General features: G+C 35.6%; 1 protein-coding gene across 1 annotated transcript in view; it reads right to left on the reverse strand.

The window, feature by feature from the left end:
- ROCK2 (Rho associated coiled-coil containing protein kinase 2) overlaps positions 1-13,291 on the reverse strand; it is a 153,339-nt gene that overhangs the window by 87,662 nt on the left and 52,386 nt on the right. The window lies entirely within an intron of this gene.

Raw genomic sequence — 13,291 nt, forward strand, 5'->3', positions numbered from 1 at the left:
ATTATGATTAATATGCTAGAGGCTCTAACAAATAAAGTAGACAGCATGAAAAACTGAGTGGCAATGTAATCAGAGGGAGAGAAATCCTAAGAAACACCTAAAAAGAAATTGTAGAGATCAAAAACATTGTGACAGAACCGAAGAATGGCTTTGATGAGCTTATTAGATTGGACATGGCTGAGGAAAGAATCCCTGAGTTTCAGGATATGTCCCTTTAAAACTGAAAAGCAAATAGAAGACTGAAAAAAAATCGGAGCAGAATATTCTAGAACTATGGGAGAGCTACAAAAGGTATAACATATGCATACTGGGAATACACAAAGAAGAGAAAAAGAGAAGAAATATTCGAAACAATAATACTAAAAAGTTTGCCAAATTAAACTCAGGTATCAAACCACAGACCCAGAAAGCTCAAAAAACATTAAGCAGGATAAATGCCCCCAAACCGCCCTGAACACCTTGACATATCATTTTCAAACTACAGAATATAAAACATAAAGAAAAAACCCTGAAAGAAGACCCGGGATGGGGGTAGGCACCTTACTTATATAGGAACAAAGAATAATTACACGTGTGATTTCTCTTCAGAAACCATGCAAGCAAAAAGAGTGAAGTAAAATATTTCAGGCGTTGAGAAAAAAAATTACCAACCTAGAATTCTGTATTCTCGAAAATTATTCTTCAAAAGTGAAGGGAAGAGAAAGTATTCTGGGAAAATGGGGGAGTAAGAAGCAACACGAATCTGTCTCCCCACCTAAGTAACAACTGCATTGGCAGAATTTATCTAATGTAAAAATTTTGGAACTTTGGAGTCTATTGAAGGAAAGGCTTGGTGGTTACTTTTGATCAATTTCAGCTCTTAGCACAGTAGCAGCTAACCATTTTCAGCCCCCAGCCCCCAGCCCTTTGGCAGGTAGGTGTGCAAGTGTTCCTACAGCAAGCTGCACACAGCATGTGAAAGCCAAGGCAGGCAAAAAGGACGCTGTCCTCCAAACATCAAGGATCTATACTGTGATTGCTGGTTGCTACTTCTGATCACTGAGGTGCAGACAAAGAGATGGGCAGCCACTGCTGCACCTCCCTACATAGTTGCAAGTCCCCACCATTTCAGCTGAAGTGACACCCAGCAGACTTAAAGAGCCTAGACTCTTTTTGACCCCTTCATTTTTCACTTTTTCCCCTTTTGGGAGACACACACTAAAGACTAGGCCTTTGAAAAGCATATATGGTAGGTTCAGACCCATAAAAAAAACATATATGGGAAAAATTAAAAAGTGACTGTGCATACCCAAGGAAAGGCACAGGCTCACAAGAGACCTAAGAAGACCTTATGTTTACACCTCACCCTGATACTTGGCACAGAGACAGGCTACACCAATCAAAACACAAAAAGACAATAACAAAAAAATAGCAAACCCTAGGAAAGGAGAATTCCAAAGTTACCACATTATTAGATTCAAATGTCCAGTTTTCAACACAAAAATCACAAGGCATACAAAGAACCAGGAAAGTACAGCCCATTCAAAGGAAAAAAATAAATCAAAAGAAAATGCCCCTCAAATAGACCTGATGACAAATCTATTCAACAAAGACTTTAGAACAACTGTCTAAAAGATGTTCAAAAAACTAAACGAAGATGTTGAGAAAGAAAACGACATATGAACAAAATGAAAATATCAACAGAGACAGAAAACCTAACAAGAAACCAAACAGAAATTCTGGAGCTGAAAAGTACGATAACTGGTAGGGGTAGGGGGCGAGGAGGAACCTCATTAGAGGAATTCAAAGGCAGATTTGAGGAGGCAGAAGAATCAGCAAACTTGAATATAGGGCAATGGAAATTATTGAGTTTGAGGAACAGAAAGAAAAAAGACTGAAGAAAAGTAAACAGATTCTAAGGAATAAGTATGGACCCCTTCAAATGAAACAACATGCACTGTGAGAGGATGAGAAGGAGAAGATAGAGAAAAAGATGCAGAGAATGTTTGAATGGCTGAAAACTCCCCAAATTTTTGAAAGACATGAATATAAACATCCAAGAACGTAAATGATATCCAAGTGTTTTAATCCATTTTGTGTTACTACAACAGAAATACCTGAGACTGGGGTGATCTATAAAGAACAGAGGTTTATGTGGCTTACGATTCTGGGACAGTTGCATGGCCAAGCTGCAAATTTTCCAAATCTTTACTCTCTGCTTAGCCTTTAAATTCTGGCTTAACATCATGCCTTCGCCGCCATAACTCAGAATAGGCTGTTACAAGTAACCTTGCAGCTTCCTTAATGCTTTGCTGCTTAGAAATTTCTTTGGCCAAATGCTCTGGTTCACAACTCTTAAGTCCCACCTTCCACAAGGGTTATCTTTTGTCCAATTCCCAATAAGTTCCTCATTTCTATCTGAGACCTCATCATCCACCTGGTCTTTACTGTCCATGTTTCTATCATCATTCTGGTCACAACCATTTAACCAGTCTCTAAAATCTTCCAAACATTCTCTCATCTTTTTGTCTTTTTCTATGTCCTCCAAACTCCTCCAATCTTTGCCCATTACCCAGTTCCAAAGCTGCACCCACATTTTCAAGTATCTGTATAGCAACACCCCACTCCTCGGCACCAATTTTCTGTTTTAGTCTGTTTATGTTGCTATAATAGAAATAACTGAGACTGGGTAATCTAAAAGGACACAGGTTTATTTGGCTTACAATTCTGGGACAGTTGCATCTGGCACAGGCCTCAGGCTGCTTCTGTTCATGGCAGAAAGTGGCAGACAGCCAGTGGGTACAAGGAGACTGCATGGTGAGAGGAAGCAAAAGAGAGAGAGAGGAGGTGCCAAGGTCTTTTAAACAACTAGCTCTCACAGGAACTACTAAAGCGAGAACTCACTCACTACCCCCACTCCCCCAGGGAGAGCATTAATCCATTCATGAGGAATTTGCCCCCATGACTCAATCAGTTTCCAACACTGCCACACTGGGGATCAAATTTCAAATTTCCACATGAGTTTTGGAGGGTACAACACATCCAAACTCCATCACCAAGTAAGAAAACTCAAAGAAATACACAATGAGAAAGATTACAATCAAGCTTTTGAAAACCAAAGACAAAGAGAGAGTCTCAAAAGCAGCTAGAGAGAAGTGATGTCACATACAAAAAATCCTCAATAAGATTATAAGTAGATTTCTGATTAGAAGCTTTGGAGGCCAAGAGACAGTAGACCAATTCAAAGGGCTAAAAGAAAAAAATCGTCAAGCACGAACACACACACGTACACACATTTGGCAAAACTGCCCTTCAAAACTGAGGAAAGACTAAGAAACTGCCAGATAAACAAAAGCTAAGAATCTTATCACCAGTAGATATGACCTGCAAGAAATGGTCAAGAGAGTCCTACAGGATGAAATGAAAGGATACTGTCTAAATGATAATTTGAAGTCATGTAAATAAATAATGATCTCAACAAAGGTAAATATATGGGCGATTATAAAGGCTAGTGTTATTGTAACGACAGTTTGTAATTGCACTTCCTGCTTTTTACATGATTTAAAAGAATAACATGTTTATTTTTTTTTAATTATTAGTATAAAAGCTAGTATTGTAACTTTGGTCCATAAACCCATTTTATTCTATATAATTTAAGAAACGGATGCACTTAAAAGTGGTTAGTTTGTTTAGGGGCACACAGTGTATAAAGAGGTAATTCTGTGACAACAACAACTAGGAGAGGTGAGGATAGAGTTGTTAAAGGAGCAGAATTATTCTATGTTATTGATGTTAAGCTGATATAAATTTAGAGTATTATAACTAGGATATGAAGTATAATTCCCATGGTAGCCACAAAGAAATCAGTTATATAATATATACAAAAGGAAATGAGAAATTTAAACATATCACTATAAAAAAATCAACTAAATGCAAAATAAGACAGTAATACAGGAAATGATGGGTAAAGAAGCTTTAAAACATATATAAAACAAACAGGAAAATGACAGAAACAAATCCCTCTTCCCAGTAATTACTTTCAATGTAAATGGGTTAAACTATCCAATTGAAAGACAAAGGTTAGCAGAAGTGATAAGAAAAAAATTTGATTCATCTGTATGCTGTCTATAAGATATTCACTTTAGATCCAAAGACACAAATAGATTAATAGTGAAGGGATGAAAAAAGAAATTCCACACAGGTGGTAACCAAAACATAGCACAGGTAGCTATACTAATATCAGACAAAATAGACTTTAAATCAATAAGGAATACAAGATACAAAGGAGGACACTTTATATTAACAAAAGATTCAATGCAGCAAGAAAACAATTGCAAACATTTCTGCACCTAATGCAAACCATCAAAATATATGAAGCAAAAACTGAAGGGAGAAATAGACAGTTCTACAAAAATTGGGAGACTTCAATACTCCACTCTCAATAATAGATACACAACAACCAGACAGAATATAAGTAAGGAAAGAGAGGACTTAACACAATAAATGAACTAGACTTTAGGGACATAGAACATTCTACCCAACGAAAATAACATACACAATGCTCTCAAGAGCACAAGGACATTTTCCAGGATAGATCATATGTCAGGACACAATTTAAGTTTCAATAATTTAAGAAGATAGATATACAAAGTATATTTTACAACCTCATGGGATCAAATTAGAATTCAGTAACAGAAGTAAAACTGGAAAATCCAAAAAATCGTGGAAATTAAACACCACATTTTAAACAACCAATGGCTCAAATAAGAAATCCTATTGGTAATAAGAAAATACTTAGAGACAAATGAAAACGAAACACAACATAAAACTCATGGGATACTATGAAAGCACTGCATGGGGGAAACTTATAGCTATAAAGGATTACATTAAAAATAAGAAAGATTGGGCCGAGCCCGTGGCGCACCTGGTAGAGTGCTGCGCTGGGAGCGTGGTGACCCTCCCGCCGCGTGTTCGGATCCTATATAGGACTGACCGGTGCACTCACTGGCTGAGTGCCGGTCACGAAAAAACGACAAAAAAAAAAAAAAAAAAAAAAAAAAAATAAGAAAGATCTCAATAACTTCCTCAACATAATAAACGATATATATGAATACCCACAGCAAGCATCATACTCAACAGTCTGAAAGCTTTTCCTCTAAGATCAAGGAGTAAGGCAAGAATACCTGATTAAGCCACTTCTATTCAACATAACACTTCAACTTCTAGCCAGAGCAATTACACAAGAAAATGAAATGAAGTTTTCTCTGTAATGGATGATATGATCTTATATGTAGAAAACCCCAATGATTCTACAAAAAAACTGTTAGAAGTAATAAATAAGCAAAATAACAAGATACATTCAACACTCAAAAATTGGTTATATTTCTATACGCTAACAATGAATAATCTAAATTGAAAATTACAAAAACAATTCCATTTACAGTAGCATCAAAAAGAATAAAATATTTAAGAATTAATCTAACCAAGGAGATGAAAAGACTTGTACAATGAAAACTACAAAACATTGCTAAAAGAAATTAAAGATATAAATATAGCAAATCCTTGAGTAGCACAGGTGTGACCTGTATGGGTACAACAATGTGTAAATTTTTATTCAATAAATATATTTAAAAACTTTTAGTTAGGTATGTCATGAATGCATTCTATTATCTACTGCTGTTCAATTCAACTCTTTTAGACTCCACATAAATGAGATCATGAGGTATTTTTCTTTTTGTGCCTGGCTTATTTCACTTAACATAATATCCACTCATGATTTCACAAATGTCAAGATTTCTTTTTTTTTTTTTTTAAGGAGGAATAATATTCCATTATGTATATATACCGTGGTTTTTTTTATCCATTCATTTGTTGGTGGACACTTAGATTGACTCCATATCTTGGCTATTGTGAATAATGCTGCAATTGAATATGGAAGTGCAGATATGTTTTTTACATGCTGATTTCATTTCCTTTGGATATACACCTAGAAGTGAGACTGCTGATCATATTAGTTCGATTTTTAATTTGTTGAGGAACATAAATGCATATTTTAAACTCTAGGGCAAACACTTAAAAAAGTAAAAAAGTAAAAACAAAAAGAAGTATAATTGATATAGCTAAGAAAGGAGAAAAAATGAAGTCAATCAAAATGACAAAGGGCAGAAAAAGAGCAGAAGACAAAAAAGGGGGGGCAACAAATACAAAACAGTAACATGGTAGATATCAAACAGTAATATGGTAGATATTAATCCAACTATATCAACAATCATTTTGAACAAAGTTGTAAATGAACCAATTAAAACAGAGATTGAGAGCATCAAGAAATAAGACCTTTCTATATGCAGTCTACAAGAAACCCACTTTAAATATAAAGACACATGGAGATTAAAAGTAGAAGGATAGAGAAAAATTTACCATGCTAACACTAATCAAAAGAAGGCAGGGGTAGCTACATTAATTTCAGACAGCAAAGACTTTGAAGAAAAGTAAGTTATCAGGAATAAAGAAGGGCATTACATACTGATAAAAGGGTCATTTCTCGAAGAAGACACAACAATCCTCAATAGATGAATCCATTATCATAGTTGGAGACTACGATACACCTCTATCAGAAATGGACAAATCCAGCAGGTAGAAAATCAGTATAGATATAGTTGAACTCAACAAAAATATAGTTGTGGAGTTCAACTATATCCATTGATTACATCAATCACCTGGATATAACTGACATCTGTAGACTACTTCATCCATCAACCTCAGAATACATATTCTTCTCAAACTCACATGGGACATTCACCAAGATAAATCACATTCTGGGCCAAAAAACACAGAGAAGTCATACAATGTCTGCTCTCAAACCACCATGGAATTAAACTGGAAATCACTCAGAGAAAGATAACTGGAAAATCTCGAAATACATGGAGATCAAACAACACACTTCTAAATAACATGAGTCAAAGACAAAAATCTCAAGAGAAATGAAAACATATTTTGAAATAAGTAAAAACGAAAACACAACTTATCAAAATTTGTGGTATGTGGTGAAAGCAGTGCTTGGAGGGAGATTTACAGCATTTAATATATATATTAGAAAAGAAAGATTTAAAATCAATAATCTAACATTCCAACCTAGGAAATTAGAAATATGGGAGGAAGGAAGGGAGGGAGGGAGGGAGGGAGGGAGGGAAGGGAGGGAGGGAAGGAAGGAAGGAAGGAAGGAAGGAAGGAAGGAGAGAGGGAGGGAGAGAGGGAGGAAAGGAGCGAGTGAGAGAGGGAGGAAAGGAGCGAGTGAGAGAGGGAGGAAAGGAGCGAGTGAGAGAGGGAGGAAAGGAGCGAGTGAGAGAGGGAGGAAAGAAGTGAGGGAGGGAGGGAAGAAGGGAAGGAGGGAAGAAGGGAGGGAAGGAGGGAGGGAGGAAATAATAAAAATTAGAGCAGAAATCAATGAAATAGAAAACAGGAAATCAACAGAGAAAAATCAATGAAACCAAAAGCTAGTTCATTGAAAAGATCAATAAAATTGATAAGCCTCTAGCCAGGTTTGGGGGGGGGGGGGGGCCGCAAACGACTAATGTCTGAAACGTAAGAGAGAAAGTGACTACAGATTCCATGGATATTAAAAGGATAATACAGCTGGCGGGTTAGCGCAGTTGTTTAGAGTACTGTGTTGTAACAACAAGGTCAAAGGTTCAGATCCCCTTACCAGCCAGCTGCCAAAAACAACAACAAAAATAAATAAATAAATAAAATAAAATGTATTTTAAAAAAAAGAAAAGAAAAATAAAGGAGTGGCCGGTTAACTCACCTGGTTAAAGCAGCAGTGCTGAGAACATCAAGGTACCAAGCTCAAACATTTGGATCCCCTTACCAGCCAGCCACCCAAAAAAACAACAAACAAAAAAAGGATAATAAAGAAATATACAACTCTACAACCACAAATTTGATAAGCTAGATGAACTGGACCAATTCCTTCAAAGATATATTTGAAGGAATTGTGCAAAACTTGCACAAGAGTAGGCTTATATTTATGAAAGAAATTAAATCAATAATTGTTAACCTTCGAAAAAAGGAAGTATAAGGTCCACACAAGTTCAGTGATGAATTCTACCAAATATTAAAGGAAGAAGTTATAACAATTCTCTACAATCTTTTTCAGAGGATAGAAGCAGAGGGAATACTTCCTAACTCATTCTGTGAGGCAGCAAAACCAAGGACAATACAGGAAAGGACAGCTACAAACCAGTATCTCTCATAATCACAGTTGCAAAAATTTTCAATAAAATATCAGCAAATCAAATCCAACACTGTATAAAAGGTGTGGAGTGCAGGAATGTTAAAATTGAGAAAGACCAGGGAACTTACACAAGGCAAAAGCTCTTAGTGTAGATGACAGTTTTGAGGCAGAACAGGTATTTTCAAAGGGCAAAAGCCCTTAGCACAGCAAAGATCTTCAAGGATGTCCTGCTAAATTAGATAAGAACATTAAGGTCACTTCTTATCCAGCTTTACTCCCTTTCCTTTGTTTCTCAAGATGCTTTCCAGAGAATATCCCATAGCCAATTTCTTTTCATTCCTTTGATAAATGATTAAGTTGTTTTTTCTCTTGTATTTCTTTCTCTTTACAATAAAAGCTGAAGCAAATACCAAGTTGGGGCTGTGCCATGTTTCTCCCTTCATGAGGGAGTTCTTTCTTGGTGCAGTCCCTTTGGGCTTCTCATTGCTCTTAATATTTGGGCTTTGAGTAATCTTTGTGTCTCCATCACAGAGAGAGAAGTGACAAAAAGGAATTATGTACACTACAACCAAGGGAGATTCATTCCAGGTATGCAAGACTGGTTCAGCATTTTAAAATCAATTAATGTTATCCATCACACCAATAGGCTAAAAAAGAAAAATCACATGATCATATGAATAGATGCAGAAAAAGTATTTGACAAAATCCAACATCCATTCATAATACAACACTAGGAATAAAAAGAAATATCTTCAACTTGAATACCTACAAAAAATCTACAGCTAACTTCATACTTAATGGTGAGAAACCAGAAGCTTTCCCACTAAGACCAGGAATGAAGCAAGGACATCACCTCTCATCACTCCTTTTCAACATCATACTGGAAGTCCTAGGTAATGCAATAAAACAAGACAAGAAAAGAAAATGTATACAGAATATGAAGGAAGAAATAAAATGATCTGTGTTCACAGATGACATGATTGTTTATATAAAAAATCCTAAAGAACTGACAAAAATCTCCTAGAACTAAAAAGTAATTAAACCAAGTAGCAGGATACAAGGTTAATAGAAAAAGTCAATCATTTTCCCAGATATGGGTAATGAACAAGTGGAATTTGAAATTAAAAACACAATACCATTTACATTAATACCTAGAAAAAGTAAATACTTAGGAATAAATCTAACAAAATATGTATGAGACCTAAATGAAGAAACCTACAAAACTCTGATGAAAGAAATCAAAGAAGAACTAAAAAAATGGAGAGATATCCGATGTACCCTGGATAGGAAGACTCAATATTGTCAAGATGTCAGTTCTTCCCAACTTGATCTATATTTTTAATGCAATTCCAATTTAAACCCTGTTAAGTTATTTGGTGGATGCTGATAAACTGATTCTAAAGTTTATATGGAGAGGCAAAAGATCCAGAATAACCAACACAATATTGAAGAACAACAAAGTGGGAGGACTGACACTAATCTCAAGACTTAATATAAAGCTACAGTAATCAAGTCAGTGTGATACTGCTGAAATAATAGACAAACAGATCAATGGAGCAAAATAGAGAGCCCAGAAATAGACCCACATAGACCCTACAATGGGTCTGGTCTTTGCCAAAAGATCAAAAGCAATACAATGGGGCAAAGACAGTCTCCAACAAGTGGTGCTGGAACACCACAACACCTATGTTCAAAAAAATGAATCTGGACACAGACCACATATCCTTCATAAAAAATTAACTCAAAATGGGTGATAGACCTAAATGTAAACTGCAAAACTATAAAACTTTTAGAGGATAACATAAGAAAAAATCTAGATGACCTTGAATATAACTTTTAATTGATAACCCGGACTTCATTAAAATTAATAACTTCTGCTCTGCAAAAGACAATGTTAAGAATATGAGAAGAAAAGCCACAGACAGGGAGAAAATATTTACAAAAGACACCTCTGATAAGGGACTATTATCAAATAACTTGTTATATAAAGAATTCTTGAAATTCAACAATAAAAAAACAAAAAAATGGGCAAAAGACTTGAAAAGACACTTCATTAAAGAGGATATACAGAAAGCAAGTATGTGAAAAGATGTTCCACATCACATGTCATCAGAGAAACACAAATAAAAATAACAAGGAGGTACCGCTACAGACCTATTTAAATGGCCAAAATACATACCACTGACAACACCAAATGCTTATGAGGAAGTGGAGCAAGAGGAACTCTCACTTACTGTTGGTGAGACTGCAAAATGGTACAGCCACTTTTAGAAGACAGTTTGGCAATTTCTCACAGAACATTCTCTTACCCTATAATCCAGTAATTACACTCCTTGGTATTTAACTAATAAATTAAAAACTTATGTCCACACAAAAACCTGCAACTTTATTCATAATTCATAACTGCCAAAACTTGGAAGCAATCAAGATGTCCTTCAGCAGATGAATGCAGAAATAAACTGTGGTAGATCCAAACAACAGAACATTTTTAGTGCTAAAAAGTAAAAAGCTATCATACCATGAAAAGACATGAAGCAACCTTAAATGCATATTACTAAGTGAAAGCCAATCTGAAGCTTTTCACTTATTAATATGCATTCAGAAAAGGCAAAACTATGAAGACAGTAAAAGATCAGTGACTTCCTGGGGCTGGAGGGAGAGGGATGAATAGGAAGAACATAAGAGGATGTTTAGAGCAATGAAAATATTACAAATGATAATACAATGATGACTAAATATTACTATACATTGTCTAAACCTATAGAATGTACAACACCAAGAGCAAATCCTAATGTAGGTTCATCAATTTTAACAAATGTACCACTCTAATGGAGGGATGTTGATAATGAAATTAATTATCTATGCATGTGGGGGGACAAGGACTATATGGGACATCTTTGTACCTTCCTCTCAATTTTGCTATGAACCTGAAACTGCTCTGAAAAATAGTCTTTAACAAAAAAACAAAAAGAACAAAAACCAGGGCAAAAGGTTATCTAGAATAAATAAAATATTCCAGGCATAACTCAATCATGTCAAAATAGAGCAAATTTATCTCTCTTATATTACAAATTATATTAAAGCAGCCCCAAATTTCTTTACGGTTTTGGGCAGACTAATCACTAATGACTGGTTTACATTCAAGAAAAATTGTTCTTTATTTCATACATCACTGTTAAACAATCTACTGTTCCTTGTGTTCTTCACACCCAAGTTATAGAGGATTCATAAAGCAAACGTACTTCACAGGGCCTGGTTTTCCAAAGCCTTGCAGTTTCAAATATTGACCTTGCAAAGGACAGGAAGTTTTCCCCAGGCTAATGAGTCTCTGTTGCAAGATAAGAATTGTAACACAGCAAGGTTGCTGGCTCAAAGACAGACAAGTTATTAACTGATACGTAAAGTTACTAAAAAGCTGCTAGAGGGAAAAGGAATGTTTGCTAAATCAAGCCTTTGTTAGTGCATCACTTAATTGCCTAACAGAATGTCATCTGACTTGTTTTTACTGAATGTTACCAGCTTCTATTGTAAAACTTGTTAAACTGTACTTAGCAAAACCCCACCTATGTCTCTTCCTGTAACTTGCTGGTCTGGAGAATAAATGCAGGAAGAGAACCCCAATTTGTGGTTAATTTCTCAAATGGAAGGATGCCTCACTCTTGAGGGTCCTGGGATATTAACCCCTTTCTGGGGCTTCTCACTGCGCAAAAGAGATGGGCTTTGAGTAATCTTTGGCAGCTCTGTCACCCGGGGAAAGGGGGTGACAAATCCGTGGGAGGCAAAGCAACACCAAGTACATTTATTCTGGTTAAATTTCACTACTTCTAGGGCTGGTTGGTTAGCTCAGTTTTTAAAGCAAAGCCTTATAACACCAAGGACATGCATTTGGATCCCCATACCAGCCAGCTGCCAAAAAAAAAAAAAAAAAAAAACACAAAACAACAAAAGCTTCACTGCTTCCATTTCGCCAATGATCTTCTCCACTGATGATTTCTGGATTTTGGCTCATCATATAAAATCATCTCCATTATAAACTTCAGGTTAACTCATTTGCAAAATTATTCAACACGCCACCATTGCCCACATATATATGAGTCATTAATAAAATGTTTAACAGGAGAGGAGGGACTCTGAGACCATTCCTTGAAAATCTATGTCCAATGCACCATCTATGCTTTCACCAGTCTCCTTAGAATACAGCTTTTAAATTAGTTATAAAGCTTCCTACTCACACAATTGTTCAGTTGACATTTCTCTTTGTCATCCTCAAGAATGTCAACCTTTTTCAAATGTCTTATAGATATATATTACACCTACTGCACTACCCTAATCTTCAAGTCCAATAAATCTACCAAAGAAAAAAGCAATGAAAAAGAAAAAGAAAAAACTAGTCTTCCATGATGTCTTGGAGAAACCCATGCTGGCTTATAGCGATCACAGCTTTTTTCAACTTTCCATTAAAAGGAGTAAAACACTGTGGCATTAAAAACAGAATTTGACTCTAATTTAACTGTAAGGACAAAAATAGAGGAGTCTCATATACTCAGGTGATGAAAACAGATTATTATAGCTCTTCATTTAATAATATAAAACTAATATTTATTGTCAACATTTGTAATATTTCAAGTTGGTACCACTTTATTTTGGCCTGAAAAGATAAATTTCAGATTTACTTTCAGTTATTAAAATTTATTCATTGGCTTTCTCATATATCTAAGTAAATCTCAGTCCATTAAGCAAATATGTTATTAATCTGAACATTCTAAATAAAAACATAAGGATCCTATATAGGAATGGCCGGTGCACTCACTGGCTGAGTGCCGGTCACGAAAAAGACAAAAAAAAAAAAAAAAAGTCACAAAAAAAAAACATAATAGTTCTGGTGGAATATTAACTGCTAAGCAGATCACATGTGAAGCCGAGTGGCCTTATTGTAAACCACTGATTCAGAGATGGATGAGACCTGTTGTCTACATCCCAGTTGCCTCCTTTTATAGATGAAGACACTGAGGCTCTTAGAGAGGGAGTGACTTGACCAAGTTCATAAGCTAACATTTGGCATGGCTGGACACAGAAATT

This window comes from Cynocephalus volans, chromosome 14, assembly GCF_027409185.1.
Source record: "Cynocephalus volans isolate mCynVol1 chromosome 14, mCynVol1.pri, whole genome shotgun sequence".
Taxonomy (NCBI): Eukaryota; Metazoa; Chordata; class Mammalia; order Dermoptera; family Cynocephalidae; genus Cynocephalus; species Cynocephalus volans.